The sequence below is a fragment of the Triticum urartu genome, chromosome 7A (assembly GCF_056163025.1).
Source record: "Triticum urartu cultivar PI428250 chromosome 7A, HENAU_Tu73, whole genome shotgun sequence".
Taxonomy (NCBI): Eukaryota; Viridiplantae; Streptophyta; class Magnoliopsida; order Poales; family Poaceae; genus Triticum; species Triticum urartu.
In genome coordinates, this window is record NC_141879.1 from 70,870,309 (window position 1) to 70,886,543 (window position 16,235).

Here is a 16,235-nt window from a genome sequence, read left to right on the forward strand (position 1 = left end):
CTGGCATGCAGAGGAGCATCCGGACAGTACATAATCTCGCCTTCCGGTGAGTCTGCTCGACACTTCGAGTTCCATCAGGTGATGACGCAACCATGTGGCCGGCTACATTCCAACGTCCAACATGCAGCAAACCTTGATCTGCTGACTTCGGTTAAAGCGTTTTCTAGCCGAGGAGAGAACTTAAAAGAGAAAATACAGAGGAGCGTCAAAGCATACTTACTATCATCGTAATCCAGAACATGGACACCGCGTGAACAACAGTCACGACCAGCAGTACCTCAGACTGCGGGGGCGTGGTCTCCTGCCTGGCGCTTCAGCCAAAACACAGAGCAGTGTCTAGGGTTGTCTCTTTTCCACTGAGAAAATCTGAAGCCAAGTACATATCTCTCGTATCCCTAATTGATTATCTGATTCGAAGCAATTAAGGATGAAAACAAACAAACATACCACATATTAGCAAAGCAATGCCGGATGCTTGGGCACATCTGCCTATCCGTGCCATGCATGGACGTCTCGGACCAGCTTGCTACAGGGAGAGAGAACGGGTGAGGTTCTGCATGGTGGCGATGTAAGCTTTACCTCGAACTCAGCGACTGTCTGCTTCAGCCGCGAACTCACTCCCCGCATCGTCCCATGTCCGCATGGCCTTCCCGATCTGCCGTGAGGGGTCAACCGCGGCTTGGCACTGGTGCTCGCTGTCGTTGGGGCAGTGGAACGCTTGCCTGCCGCTACACCACGTCCTTCAAGTGCTCGTGTCCTCATCGGCAACAAATGCGATTGCTGGGGTGATGTTTTTGCCGGCGACGGCGGGGAGCCTATATCCTGCGAGTTTGGCGTGCAAGTAAAAGAGATTAGGTTAGGGCTAAAGAAGGGACGTATCTTTGATGGCATACGTGGGTGTGGGTATCTTACTGAAAAGATCTATTGGTTATAAATTTTCTTTGACTAAAAGAGGGTCAGCCTAATCTATAATCTATAATACCTAAAATAAAAAGTTCATCTCCACTATCCTATTTCTCTCAACATGCAGCCCATCCACCTCAGCAATCTTGCCATGTCATCAACTCAAAACATGCATGCATGCCATGTCATGGGTTCAGTTTCCAGTCGTACCCAGCCTACAGAGATAGCCGCAGCGTTTCCTGTCCCCTCATCCTGCACCTGTTCCTCTCCCCCACCGTGGCCTTTTATTATGGCTTTTAACAACTACATACAGATAAGAACAGGGCCTTGATCTTTTCACTTCGACTCCCTCCCACCGATCTGCAACAATTCTCCACCACTGACCAATCCATATGTTGCTCAACGCCTTCATATGAGCTTATAGATCATCCATCTTCTTAAACTGAATCACGAGACAAACTCTCATCTCTTAATTTTTTTAATTTACATTGGGTGAGCGTATGTATCCTCTAAACTTTCTCTTATGTTACTCCATCACGCAAGAGATGTGCTCTGTTGAATCTCCAAAACCCGGCGGTTGACAGGGCCGGAGATGCTTCGCCGTGGCGACGGAGGACCTAATTGGGCCGCGTCCGTGCCTGCCGGAGGCGAGGTAATGAGGCCTCCACCACAGGCACTTCATGCACGAAGTTGGCGCGAGCAGAGAAGAGCTGCTGCCTGCTGTACCTCTACCACCCCGATCTCTGGTGATGTCCCGTCCTCAAGCACCACTGCCGACCCATCTCGCATCTTTCTTCCAAATCATATATTCAATTAATTTCTTTTCAAGAAAATATATTCAGTTCTTCTTTTATACCTCGCAATCCTTCAATGTCAAGCGGCTTGGAGGACGACAGGTCACATGGCTGGTAAGCTATTTTTCTTGGCTATTGCTTCGATATGAGATTCCTCCTTGGCTATATTATGCAGTGAGTTTCTTGGATGCCTGGTTGTTTGGTTCTTATGCATCAGAATTGGTTGGTTCCGACAGATGTGTGCATCACGGCTGCTGCTGTTGTTGTTAACTGAATAGGTTCCAGCAGTGAACGGTCACCGCTGACATATCATCAAAGACTCACTTCGTGTTGTATTTTGTTTTTCTCATGTTATATTCTCCTACGTTTCTTACATTCTTCCTTCTATGTGCAGCGCTGCAAACACCACGCATTGCTTCTTGCAAGTTGCAACCAAGTGGCGGAACTAGCAATCCTATTTTTTTCATTCAGATTACAAAAGCAACGGCCCTTAAATTTTCAGTCATATTAACATCATTCTCTCTTGCGTACATTTTCCAAATTTTGGTTGATATAATTGTTGGTTTTCCATGCATTACGAGGATGTGGCCATGAAGGTCAAGAGGCGACTTGCTCTCCTTTCTCATAAAAAAATAAATTATTTACAACAAATTAGTAAAATCTAAGAAAAGAAAGAGGAGAACAAGGTAAAACTGTTTACTTATCCTCTTGCTGTAGCTTGAATTGTAGATATCCTTTAGTACAAAGTCTATGTGGAATGATGTATATTTTTGTCGGCATGCTTTTGATTTGCGGAACCTATAAACTTCCTTCGTCAGATCCTGGGAACAAGTAGAATTTTTTGTTACTATAGTGACACTAGAAACGTCTCTTTCAATTAATAATAACACATCTGCTTTTTTGTATACCTCCTAACACCACAGGTACTGACACTTGAATATCCTAAGGTATGTTCCTAGTAGCTTTATTTGGCCCAGTAGCCAGCAAGTGGTCAGTTTTTTAGGCATGTATTCTGTTGTAGTTTCGTTATCACGATCTGATTGGTATTGACCTTTTGCAATCACTTTTGATACATCTATGACCTCTACTCTTTTTGTTTGGTCTAGGAAGCATCTATTCTCTATGATGCTACACAATAAACTGAAGCACTGCTTGTGCCTTCGGTAGCATGGTTCAGTGTTCAAGGTCTCGCATGAGAATCACATAACAAGGATTTTCAACGTCAACTGAAACCTAAAATGAGAAGCATTGGTGGAGTTTGTCTAAAAAAATAACCAACAGTGGAAATAGATCAAATACAGATTCCATTGACTTTTTGATGTACATGTTTACATTCCCAACCAGGTTGAACAGATTACCACGACTCTCATTGTTCATCCTTTCTATGATGTTTCCTCTTGAGTATAAAAGCATGTCTCTACAAAACTTATGATGAATGAGCTAAGCTTTTTCACTTAGAAAGAAGACAAATTTGGTCACGTCATTTTTCCGCCATTGGTCAAATTTTGTTTGTCATCATTGGTATGTCGATTTGATGAAGTATATAACATCTATCTAGCGGGTTTAGTTGAGTTCATCTTTTAGTTGGATACTTAGAATTAACTCTCCCTACATCCTTATTTTAGATGTTAATTGCTAACTAATTCAAAGTTTCTATCTAAACCAAATACAATATTTGCAACAACACGTAAGCGAAGATTTCCACTGCAACGCGCGGGGAATCATCTAGTTAATAATATAATGGAGCTGGGGAGATACGTGAGAGATTAGGGAAGTTGGGCCTTTTCTTTATAGAGAGACGTGAGAGTTTGAGAGCGATACATGAAGATAGTATTTATTTTAGAGATATGTGGAAGAGGGACACGTGAGAGTCTTTTTCCAGAGAAATACGTGAAAGATTGGAAGAAAGACACGTGGGGGAGATACGTGAGACCATTTTTTTACAGATACACTACAGGTGGAAAATTAGATGGGTTAATCTACACCATAATAATTTTGGTCCCACCAGAGATTAACGGCTCTAATTTTCTAATTAACATGAGAATTTTTAGAAAGTCTGTTTCTTTGACTAACAGAGGGTCAGCCTAATTAATAATATGATGGAGCTGGGGAGATACGTGAGAGATTAGGGAAGTTGGGCCTTTTCTTTCTAGAGAGACGTGAGAGTTTGAGAGCGATACATGAAGATAGTATTTATTTTAGAGATATGTGGAAGAGGGACACGTGAGTCTTTTTCAGAGAAATACGTGAAAGATTGGAAGAAAGATACATGGAGTTTTTGAGTCAAAATAAATAAAATAAATTGAGATGGTTGACTCATGGGGGGAGAGATACGTGAGACCTTTCTTTTACATATACATTAGAGATGAAAAATTAGATGGGTTAATCTACACCGTAATAATTTTGGTCCCATCAGAGATTAACGGCTCTAATTTTCTAATTAACATGGGAATTTTTAGGAAGTCTGTAATTAGTATATAAAATAAAATAATAATAAATTATATATATATATGTATGTATGTATGTATGTATGTATGTATAAGATAAATAGATAGATAGATATCCTAAAAAAAGAATTATAACTAGAAGGGGCCACAGTATCATGGAAGGTGAATGAACGTCGTTGCATCCTGAACAGTTGGGTGTTTGCCAACGTTTGAATGTTCTGATGGTATGAGTTTCGCCGTCAAAAAACCTAAATGTAGTGTGCACAATATACACATTTCATTTTTAATTTGGCACACAATGAATTCCTATAATTTTGAAGAACACAATAAGTGCATCCATTATTATTATCTATATATAGGTGTGCATATATATAGTATTATGCATATCCTGGTAGCCACATAAAGGCCTTTCCTTGATTACTTGCAATTTTGTTCAAACAAATAATACTTCCTCCGTCACAAATTTTTTGTCTTAGATTCGTCTAGATACGGATGTATCTAATACTAAAACATGACTTGATACATCCGTATTTAGACAAATTTAAGACAAGAATTTTGGGACGGAGACAATAATTTGTTACTCCTTATGTGAAAAACTAATTTAGTACTCCAACAACAAGTACGTATATCCACTCGATAAAAAAACATAATTGCCACCCTTAATTACATTCCAAATTTCCTTTTGAGAAGTATTACATTCCATCTAAAGCCAAGAAGTAAAATGCTTCCAAAAATTGCATGCCCGTCCTTTGCATTATAAACAACCATGCCAGGGCAGTTAGCTCGTCCCGCAACCATTAGCTGAATAATACACATCCCAGCAGTCGGTAACCTTGGCTAGCTCTCTCAGCACTCCCCAAACAACCTCGCGAACTCAGGATGAGGCCGTTCTACACGATGCTACTAGCCCTCGCCCTTGTGCTGCTCTGCTCAGGTATGCCCCATGCATGCATATACACTCATGCTTTATTAGTTTCAACTTTCAAGTAAGAAACTGGAGTAAAATATATATACGCCTCGTGCTGATTTCTTTGTGTGCGCTGTTCGATTGATCTGTAGATGTGGCGACGAAGGCAGTGACGGCAAATGGCGGTGGCGCCACTGCGACTGTGACCCCCATGGACTGCAAGGTGCTCCCGACCATTCCCGGCATATGCAATCCCAAGAAGTGCATGGAGGACTGCCAGGGCGGCATCGGCCGTAGCTCGGTGGGCGAGTGCGTTTCCGACGGATGCCAGTGCACGTACTGCACTATCCCGCCTCGTGGTCGTCGGAACTGAACGGAGAACAGGCAGACGCTGCTGCATGCTTCTTTTTCCTGAATAATAATGATATATATGTTGACGACGATGTTTTGGTCGAGATAGGATATTAACCTCCTTCACTGTCACTATCAAGTAATACTCCTATTTTTGTATATGCGTTAAGACAAGAGTTGTTCAACAGAAATCCTATTTTTATCTCGGGCAGTTGTTCCAACAGCACATTTTTCAATTTTAATAACAATACCATATGGTGATTTATAATCTTCAAGTTTGTGCCGAGCGTAGGGTCGACTAATGAGTACTACTCCTACTCCATCTTTCCGTGTGTTATGATCGCACATATTTGCATCATAAACACATAATACCCGCACTGTTTCAAATTATTTGAAGTTTTAGGTTTGTCTCGAGTCAAACATTTTCATGTTTCGTAGATCCATGAAAATTCATGATAATGTCTACATTATATCAATTATATATGGTATAAAAACATATTTTATAATGATCATTTTTTTGCGGGGGAATATTTTATAATGATACTAGCACACAACTATGCATCAAGGGTGAAAATACCACATTCATGGCTGGTTGAAAGGTTACTGGTGCAGCCGTGAGACCGAATGGTATCACCTTAAATTCGAAGTGTCCGTGGTGAGTGCGGAATGCTGTCTTTGGTTCATCTCCTGCAACAATTCATATCTCATGGTACCCGGATCGCAAATCTAGCTAACTTGGTACAGAATGTTGGGCCATCCAATTCGTCCATTAGTTCGTCAACAATCGGTATGGGAAATTTGTCTTTAACTGTCACTGGATTCAGTTGCTTGTAATCGACGCAAAATCGCAAGGTGTTATCTTTCTTGCGCACCGACAACACAGGTGAACTATGAACCAACTTGTGATTGGATGGTTAGGAGGACAGTGGTATCCCCAGCCCACCAGACACTAGCGGAGCTTAGTGCAAGCAAAACTGGGCCATGGCCTGCCCAATTTTGCTACAAACCAGCGGGCCTCTAGGCAGAAATGGGCCATGCAGGAAAAAAATATTAGGCTTTCTTCAAGCTGGCCCGCCCAGTCATTTTGTTGTAGCTCCGCTACTGCCACCAGGGTTCAAGTCCTAGACACGACACAGGTGCTCACATTTTTTGGATTTGTTTTAGGCCTTCCGATGATGTACGTTCAGTGGGAAGAGATGTTCCATCGACTATGAAGGCGCCTTTGGCGACTTTGTCAATCTCAAGATGATTGCCAGCTCAGTTTCTCGAAGATGCACATCAGGGTAGGGTGCATATGTATGCGTGCGTTCATAGAAGTGAATGTATGTGCGTATGTATAAGCGTCTGCTTCTATACTGTGTTAAAAAAACAGCCCAAGCGAAGCAAACGGGTTGTGACTGCATTGAATGATCCCTTATTCTAGCATTGCTCATACCTGTTTTTTGATTTCATCTTTCTGCAGCAGAGTGTAGCGATAAGGCTTCACCGACATTGCACGCACACCTGGCCATAAGTTGATATGATCGTCATAATCTCGCCACTGTGGAAGGTCTTGTGGTGTTTGAGAGCAATCTATTTTTTGTCGAGAACATGCTGAATTTCAACCAGCAACTGTGGCACCCCAGCTCAGAGAAACCAGAACGCCCTGTATTTCAGCCCAGAGATCGACGTGAAGTCTTCTAGAATACGACACTGCTTAGCATAGAACAAACCAACTCTTTATTACAACACGAATACGAATACAAAGTCTCCGATATTACAATGAATAACACCACCACGGCGACGCTATGCCAACCACAGTTGCTCTATGCAAGCAACATAACAACTCGAGGCAGCGGAACCTCTACTGGCAGCGGAACAACGGACGACGATGATGGACTCCAATCCGCAGGGACTGGGGCTGGAGCGTTTATCCTAACTCGCGAACAAGGAACCACACCAAACAAGCAAACAATCCAGGCACAACCTGCAAACTGGCATAACACGCCACGTTAGTACATTGAATGTACTTGCAAGCTCAGAATTAACCAAAAGCAATCAAGACAAACAACAACATGACATTAGCAGGTTAAAGCAATCATGAACATGATACATGGCATACACAAACTGAACATGATACGGCTAAAACAACATTAACATGGCATGTAAGCGAAGATTTCCGCTGCAACGCGCGGGGAATCATCTAGTTAATAATATGATGGAGCTAGGGAGATACGTGAGAGATTAGGGATGTTGGGCCTTTTCTTTCTAGAGAGACGTGAGAGTTTGAGAGCGATACATGAAGATAGTATTTATTTTAGAGATATGTGGAAGAGGGACACGTGAGAGTCTTTTTCCAGAGAAATACGTGAAAGTTGGAAGAAAGACACGTGAAGCTTTTAAGTCAAAAAAGAAAAGATTGAGATGGTAGACTCATGGGGGGGGGGGGGGGAGATACGCGATACCATTTTTCTATAGATACATTAGAGATGGAAAATTAGATGCGTTAATCTACACCGTAATAATTTTGATCCCACCAGAGATTAACGGCTCTAATTTTCTAATTAACGTGGGAATTTTTAAAAAGTCTATTTCTTTAACTAAAAGAGGGTCAGCCTAATTAATAATATGATGGAGCTGGGGAGATACGTGAGAGATTAGGGAAGTTGGGCCTTTTCTTTCTAGAGAGACGTGAGAGTTTGAGAGCTATACATGAAGATAGTATTTATTTTAGAGATATGTGGAAGAGGGACACGTGAGTCATTTTCCAGAGAAATACGTGAAAGATTGGAAGAAAGATACGTGAAGTTTTTGAGTAAAAAAAAGATTGAGATGGTTGACTCATGGGGGGAGAGATACGTGAGACCTTTCTTTTACATATACATTAGAGATGGAAAATTAGATGGGTTAATCTACATCGTAATAATTTTGGTCCCACCAAAGATTAACGGCTCTAATTTTCTAATTAATGTGGGAATTTTAGAAAGTCTGTAATTAATATATAATAATATAATAAAATAATATATATATATATATAGAGTGACACTATTTTAATCCTAGGATGAGAATAACTATTTGAATCATGGAGCGCTATATAGGGGCGATTTGCTGTTCCTAAGATCACGTAAAAAAAATCCTGACAAATCATCCCCCATCTCCCGCACCTCTCGCCCTCCCCTGGACACCGACTAATCCGCCGCCGCCCCCGACCCCTTGCATTGCCGCCCCCGACCCCTCGCATCGCCGCCTACGCCCCAACCTCGCACACCGCCACCGCCGAACAACCCCCCCTGCCCCTGACCCCACCCGCCGCCGCTGCCGCCCCAGCAATTCAAGGCGCTGCCGCCCCAGGAAACCCCCAATCCCAATTCACCGGCGCAGCCCCGGACCCCGCCAGCACCCTGCGCGTAGGCGTCTCCACCGCCCAGCGCGACCCCTTCACCACCAACATCACGCCGCCACCATCCCGCGCGCCGCCACGGCAACTGCCGTCCTCCGTGAGCGCCGTTGCGCATGGATCCGGCGGGATCCCGACGGGACTTGTCCAGGGATGACCTCTGCGGGCGTTATGGTCACCGCGGACTACGCCCAACCGTCGCAGTGGACTGCTCTGCATCACCGGCGGGTTGGCCTGCGACAGCTGCCGAGCCAAGCGAACTGGATCCGCCGTTTCTCACGCGTGAGAGGTGGTGCTTCTCGGGCGAGCTCCTCCGTCCTCGACCACGCCGCGCCGATGACGCCTTGCTCCCTCTTGTTCCTCCTTCATCCCCTGAGCACAACTTCGACGATCTTGTCGACCGGCGAGCCATCTGTCCCTACTGCTGCATCACCCCCGTCCCATCCCCTACCTGTGCTGCCACCATCCCAGTTGCCCCCAGCGCCAGTGCCGAAGGGCGCCCTGCAAAATCCCTTCTTCGGTCGATGTAGTCTGTGCCTCCCACGATCACATCAACAGAAGTCCCCCGTGCGGGCTCCCGTCGTCGCTCCCTGTCCCCCGTCAGCGAGGATGACAGAATCTCGTGGCGCACGCATTGGAGCAGTTTAGTTTCTGTTGTGTGGGCGTGAGTTGCTGTGTGAGCCCCAAAAAATGACATTTATCAAATGTTGGGTATTCGTATAAAGAATTGTTTGTAGAAATTTGTTGTGTTTATTAAAAATACAGAAGTTCACCATGCGAACTTGTGCAGTTCAATTTGTACTAAAAAGATAGAAAATAAAACAACAGTAAAGTTCACTAAAAAATAAAACAATAGTAAAGTTCACAAAAATCATGGAAAAAGATGATTATGTTATTTTCGACGTTTGCTCATATGACGAGTTTAAATGCAGAATCTTAGATATTTTTGGTTGAAACATATGGAAACAATATTTACAATGTGAAAAGGTAAATTCAATAGTAATCCATTTTTTCGTCTATAAAATACAAAACTAAGAATTTCAAATTTAAATAACTTAGTTCGATGTCTATAGAAAGAAATAGATTTTCCATATTTCTAAACAATAAAACCAAGGTCAAATTAAAAATAACAGAGTAGTTCGATGCTCATTAAATTTTTTGATTTTTCTCGTTTCTAAAAAGTAACCAATTTATTTAAAAGTTAGATTTTCCTCATTTCTAAAAATAAGAGAGAAGGCCAACTCAAATAAAAGAGCAGTTCAAAAAAAAGTTTATAAAAATAGATTTTCAGAAAAAAAACTAGAAAACTTGAAATATCCGAGAAGGTAAAAAAAACATGGAATTTCAAATTTGAAAATGCTAGAAGATTAATTTGAAATAACCGAGAAGGTCAAAAAACCATGAAGTTCAAATATAAAAACCTGGAAAATTATTGGCTTATTTAAAACCATATTTTTCTAAGAAGTTCAATGTAAAAGAAAGAGAAGTTCGAAGGTTAAAAAACTTGGATGTTTTCTCGTTACAAAATAATAAAATGAACAAATTGAAATTAAAAAAAAGGAAAAACTAAAGTTTCAAATTATTTTCTCGTTTAAAAAAAACAGAAGTTCAATATAAAATAACGACGTGGTTCGATGTTTATTAAAAAAACTAGGATTAAAAGTTTCGCATAATAAAATGATGAAGTTCAAATTAAAATAAATGAGAAGTTGACGTATACGGGAAACTCAAATTATTACCGTCTCTAAGCAAGATAAAATTGTGAAGTGCAATTTAAAAAACATATTTATTTCTAAGAAACATATTTATTTAAAAACATATTTATTTCTAAGAATAAGTCTAAGAAGTTTAAATTAAAATAACATAGAAGTTTGAAGTATATAAAAAACTCAGATTTGTTGCTAGAAGTGCACGTGCTCCTTCGTGCATGGTTCAGAATTTATATCGCGGGACATCCGACCTCCAATTACATGTGTTAAAATGTCAAAAATTGATGTCCGACCTTCAATTGCGTGTAATTCAATGTATACACAAAAATGTGACAGAAGTTCATAGTGAAAACAGTGAGAAGTTCAAGTACTGCAAGGAATGCATTTCAAATGAGAATAAAAAGTATAGAAAAATAAAAGCTTAAAAGGTTTGTTGAAAGAAGTTCAAGTGCTCTGTCCGGGGAAGTTCAAAAATTCTTGCGAGAGAGGTTAACCTTGTATTTCCAAGTTCGAGTTTTTCCATATAAAAATCCAATACAATTCTTTACTCAAAAATATAAAAAGTTAAAGTTCAAATTGAAACAACAGAGAAATTCGTAGTTTATTAAAAACCTAGCATTTACCCGTTCAAAAAAATAAAAAACACAACGCCAATTTTTGCACTTTTAAAAACAACTCATAAATGAAAAAAATGGTTGCTAAAAGTTCAAGTGCTCAGCGAGGAAAAGTTCAAAAATTCTTGTGAGAAAGGTTTACCGTGTATTTAGATGTCCAAAATACATAAAAATATGTTGTTTTTTGTGTTTTAAAATAACTCTCTCAAAGCAGAGAGAAGTTCAACGTGATAACAACCGGAAGTTCACGTACTACGTGGTGTGTGTTTCATAGAAGAAAAATACAATAAAGTGAAACAGAGTGAAGTTCAAACAGACATGCCCCAAAAGTTCAACTACTTCACGCAGTGCAAAAAATAGCACGTCAAAAACAAAGTGAAGTTCAAACAGACATGCCCCAGAAGTTTTACTACTTCACGCAGTGCATTTCCGTTCGAGACGAACGCAGAAATCATGATCTTGCCATTTTCTAATTTACCTCAAAACGGCAGGAATATTATTTTTGTAAATTCAAGTCCTCTATCGGAGAAAGTTAAAAAAATATTGTGAGAGAGGTTTGTACAAAAGAAATATCATTTATGTAACATTGAGGAACGGATGAGAAAATTACAATCGAAAATACGTCATAGAAGTTCAACGTGAAAATAGCAGGAAGTTCAACTACTACAGAAAATGAATTTCAAATGAAAAACTTTTAAAATCATCGCGAGTATGAAAAAACGATTAATACGGGAAAGTTGCGTGTTTACAGCAGCTTTCCATCGGTATATCACCCGCTCAATTCCCATGAGTGGATGGAGAACTACGAGCAGTGGATGGGGATCTACTAGCAAAAAAATCACGTGAAAAGCAGAGTGAAGTTCAGGAACACGCTCCGAGAAGTTCAGGTTCTTCACGCGGTGCATTTTCGAAGAATCTGTTTCGCGATAGAGGCAGAACGAATGATCCCGCTGTTTTCAAAATTACATGAAAACGGCTAGGAATCAGAGAAAACCATCAACATGAAAAAGTTTCGCATTTTCCGTAGCTTTTCAATGGTATATTATTTTCCCAATTCCGATAAAGTTTGTAGAAATTACGGCGAAAATACATTTTTCGCCATTTTCGAAACTGAATTTAAACCATAAAGAATTGGGAGAAACAATACATACCAAAAAGTTTCGCATTTGTTGAAGCTTTCCAACGCCATATCATTTGTTGCATTCGGACGCACGGTTAAAAAATTAGCTCGAAAATACGAACTCGGTAGGACTTGGACCATTTTCGAAATTACTATTAAACCATTCAAAATTAAAAAAAACTTCCAAGATGAAAAAGTAGCGCATTTTCATAAGCTTTCCAACGCCATATCATATGCCTCCATTGGATTAGCCGTTTAGAAATGACATCGAAAAAACTAACTCAGCTGTTCGGTTTACGAAATTATACGTTTTTTCAAATTACTCTTTAACCATAGGGAATTAGAGAAAACTTTCAATATGTGGAAGGAGCGGTTTTGCAGCAGCTTTCCAACGCCATATTATATGCCTCATTCCGATAAACGGTTTAGAAATGCGATCGAAAATACGATTCATGTTTTTTGCGTGAAGAAAAAACGGTTTTCAAAACTGCTCTTAAACTGCTTATATTTTGCCAAAAAATTAACTTGGATCTTGATACTGATGTTCATAGCTTTCCAACGGTATATCGCAAGCCCCGTTTGGGCAATGTTGGCGGAAGTTCAACCTAGTTCACAAGGAAGTTCAACGTACTAATAGCGAGGCAGGTCAGGTTGTGATCAGAATATTATTCTGATCCCGTGATCAGAATAGTGTTTGTGTATGTATATATATATATATATATATATATATATATATATATAGATAGATAGATAGATATCCTAAAAAGAGAATTATAACTAGAAGGGGCCACAGTATCTTGGAAGGTGAATGAACGTCGTTGCATCCTGAACAGTTGGGTGTTTGCCAACGTTTGAATGTTCTGATGGTTTGAGTTTCCCCGTCAAAAAACCTAAATGTAGTGTGCACAATATACACATTTCATTTTTAATTTGGCACACAATGAATTCATATAATTTTGAGGAACACAATAAGTGCATCCATTATTATTATCTATATATAGGTGAGCATATATATAGTATTATGCATATCCTGGTGGCCACATAGAGGCCTTTCCTTGATTACTTGCAATTTTGTTCAAACAAATAATACTTCCTCTGTCACAAATTTTTTGTCTTAGATTCGTCTAGATACGGATGTATCTAATACTAAAACATGACTTGATACATCCGTATTTAGACAAATTTAAGACAAGAATTTTAGGACGGAGACAGTAATTTGTTACTCCTTATGTGAAAAGCTAATTTAGTACTCCAACAACAAGTACGTATATCCACTCGATAAAAAAATATAATTGCCACCCTTAATTACATTCCAAATTTCCTTTTGAGAAGTATTACATTCCATCTAAAGCCAAGAAGTAAAATGCTTCCAAAAATTGCATGCCCGTCCTTTGCATTATAAACAACCATGCCAGGGCAGTTAGCTCGTCCCGCAACCATTAGCTGAATAATACACATCCCAGCAGTCGGTAACCTTGGCTAGCTCTCTCAGCACTCTCCAAACAACCTCGCGAACTCAGGATGAGGCCATTCTACACGATGCTACTAGCCCTCGCCCTTGTGCTGCTCTGCTCAGGTATGCCCCATGCATGCATATACACTCATGCTTTATTAGTTTCAACTTTCAAGTAAGAAACTGGAGTAAAATATATATACGCCTCGTGCTGATTTCTTTGTGTGCGCTGTTCGATTGATCTGTAGATGTGGCGACGAAGGCAGTGACGGCAAATGGCGGTGGCGCCACTGCGACTGTGACCCCCATGGACTGCAAGGTGCTCCCGACCATCCCCGGCATATGCTATCCTAAGAAGTGCATGGAGGACTGCCAGGGCGGCATCGGCCGTAGCTCGGTGGGCGAGTGTGTTTCCGACGGATGCCAGTGCACGTACTGCACTATCCCGCCTCGTGGTCGTCGGAACTGAACGGAGAACAGGCAGACGCTGCTGCATGCTTCTTTTTCCTTGAATAATAATGATATATATGTTGACGACGATGTTTTGGTTGAGATAGGATATTAACCTCCTTCACTGTCACTATCAAGTAATACTCCTGTTTTTGTATATGCGTTAAGACAAGAGTTGTTCAACAGAAATCCTATTTTTATCTCCGGCAGTTGTTCCAACAGCACATTTTTCAATTTCAGTATCAATACCATGTGGTGATTTATAATCTTCAAGTTTGTGCCGAGCGTAGGGTCGACTAATGAGTACTACTCCTACTCCGTCTTTCCGTGTGTTATGATCGCACATATTTGCATCATAAACACATAATACCCGCACTGTTTCAAATTATTTGAAGTTTTAGGTTTGTCTTGAGTCAAACATTTTCATGTTTCGTAGATCCATGAAAATTCATGATAATGTCTACATTATATCAATTATATATGGTATAAAAACATATTTTATAATGATCATTTTTTTGCGGGGGAATATTTTATAATGATACTAGCACACAACTATGCATCAAGGGTGAAAATACCACATTCATGGCTGGTTGAAAGGTTACTGGTGCAGCCGTGAGACCGAATGGTATCACCTTAAATTCGAAGTGTCCGTGGTGAGTGCGGAATTCTGTCTTTGGTTCATCTCCTGCAACAATTCATATCTCATGGTACCCGGATCGCAAATCTAGCTAACTTGGTACAGAATGTTGGGCCATCCAATTCGTCCATTAGTTCGTCAACAATCGGTATGGGAAATTTGTCTTTAACTGTCACTGGATTCAGTTGCTTGTAATCGACGCAAAATCGCAAGGTGTTATCTTTCTTGCGCACCGACAACACAGGTGAACTATGAACCAACTTGTGATTGGATGGTTAGGAGGACAGTGGTATCCCCAGCCCACCAGACACTAGCGGAGCTTAGTGCAAGCAAAACTGGGCCATGGCCTGCCCAATTTTGCTACAAACCAGCGGGCCTCTAGGCAGAAATGGGCCATGCAGGAAAAAAATATTAGGCTTTCTTCAAGCTGGCCCGCCCAGTCATTTTGTTGTAGCTCCGCTACTGCCACCAGGGTTCAAGTCCTAGACATGACACAGGTGCTCACATTTTTTGGATTTGTTTTAGGCCTTCCGATGATGTACGTTCAGTGGGAAGAGATGTTCCATCGACTATGAAGGCGCCTTTGGCGACTTTTTCAATCTCAAGATGATTGCCAGCTCAGCCTCTCGAAGATGCACATCAGGGTAGGGTGCATATGTATGCGTGCGTTCATAGAAGTGAATGTATGTGCGTATGTATAAGCGTCTGCTTCTATACTGTGTTAAAAAAACAGCCCAGGCGAAGCAAACAGGTTGTGACTGCATTGAATGATCCCTTGTTCTAGCATTGCTCATACCTGTTTTTTGATTTCATCTTTCTGCAGCAGAGTGTAGCGATAAGGCTTCACCGACATTGCACGCACACCTGGCCATAAGTTGATATGATGGTCATAATCTCGCCACTGTGGAAGGTCTTGTGGTGTTTGAGATCGAGGTGAAGTCTTCTGGAATACGACACTGCTTAGCATAGAACAAACCAGCTCTTTATTACAACAGGAATACGAGTACAAGGTCTCCGATATTACAATGAATAACACCGCCACGGCGACGCTATGCCAACCACAGTTGCTCTATGCAAGCAACATAACAACTCGAGGCAGCGGAACCTCTACTGGTAGCGGAACAACGGACGACGATGTTGGACTCCAATCCGCAGGGACTGGGGCTGGAGCGTTTATCCTAACTCGCGAACATGGAACCACACCAAACAAGCAATCAATCCAGGCACAACCTGCAAACTGGCATAACACGCCAGGTTAGTACATTGAATGTACTTGCAAGCTCACAATTAACCAAAAGCAATCAAGACAAACAACAACATGGCATTAGCAGGTTAAAGCAATCATGAACATGATACATGGCATACACAAACTGAACGTGATATGGCTAAAACAACATTAGTATGGCATGAGCATATGAACATGATAATACCACATGCAACAAGTAAACCATATCATGCACCAACTTACTCTTAT

At 40.9% G+C, this 16,235-nt stretch overlaps 2 long non-coding RNA genes across 3 annotated transcripts; both read left to right on the forward strand.

Annotated features, from left to right (window-relative positions):
- The first annotated feature begins 1,120 nt into the window (after window positions 1-1,120).
- Window positions 1,121-5,672, forward strand: LOC147957892 (uncharacterized). 2 transcript variants are annotated; one of them, XR_015612146.1, is made up of 3 exons: window positions 1,121-1,395; window positions 1,488-5,078; window positions 5,204-5,672. It is a non-coding gene; the product is annotated as an uncharacterized LOC147957892 (long non-coding RNA). The 2 variants fall into 2 exon arrangements; XR_015612145.1 differs by having other exon boundaries at window positions 1,121-5,078.
- A 7,928-nt stretch (window positions 5,673-13,600) lies between these two features.
- On the forward strand, window positions 13,601-14,281 carry LOC147957893 (uncharacterized). Its single transcript, XR_015609649.1, has 2 exons — window positions 13,601-13,797; window positions 13,923-14,281. It is a non-coding gene; the product is annotated as an uncharacterized LOC147957893 (long non-coding RNA).
- Window positions 14,282-16,235: the final 1,954 nt, after the last annotated feature.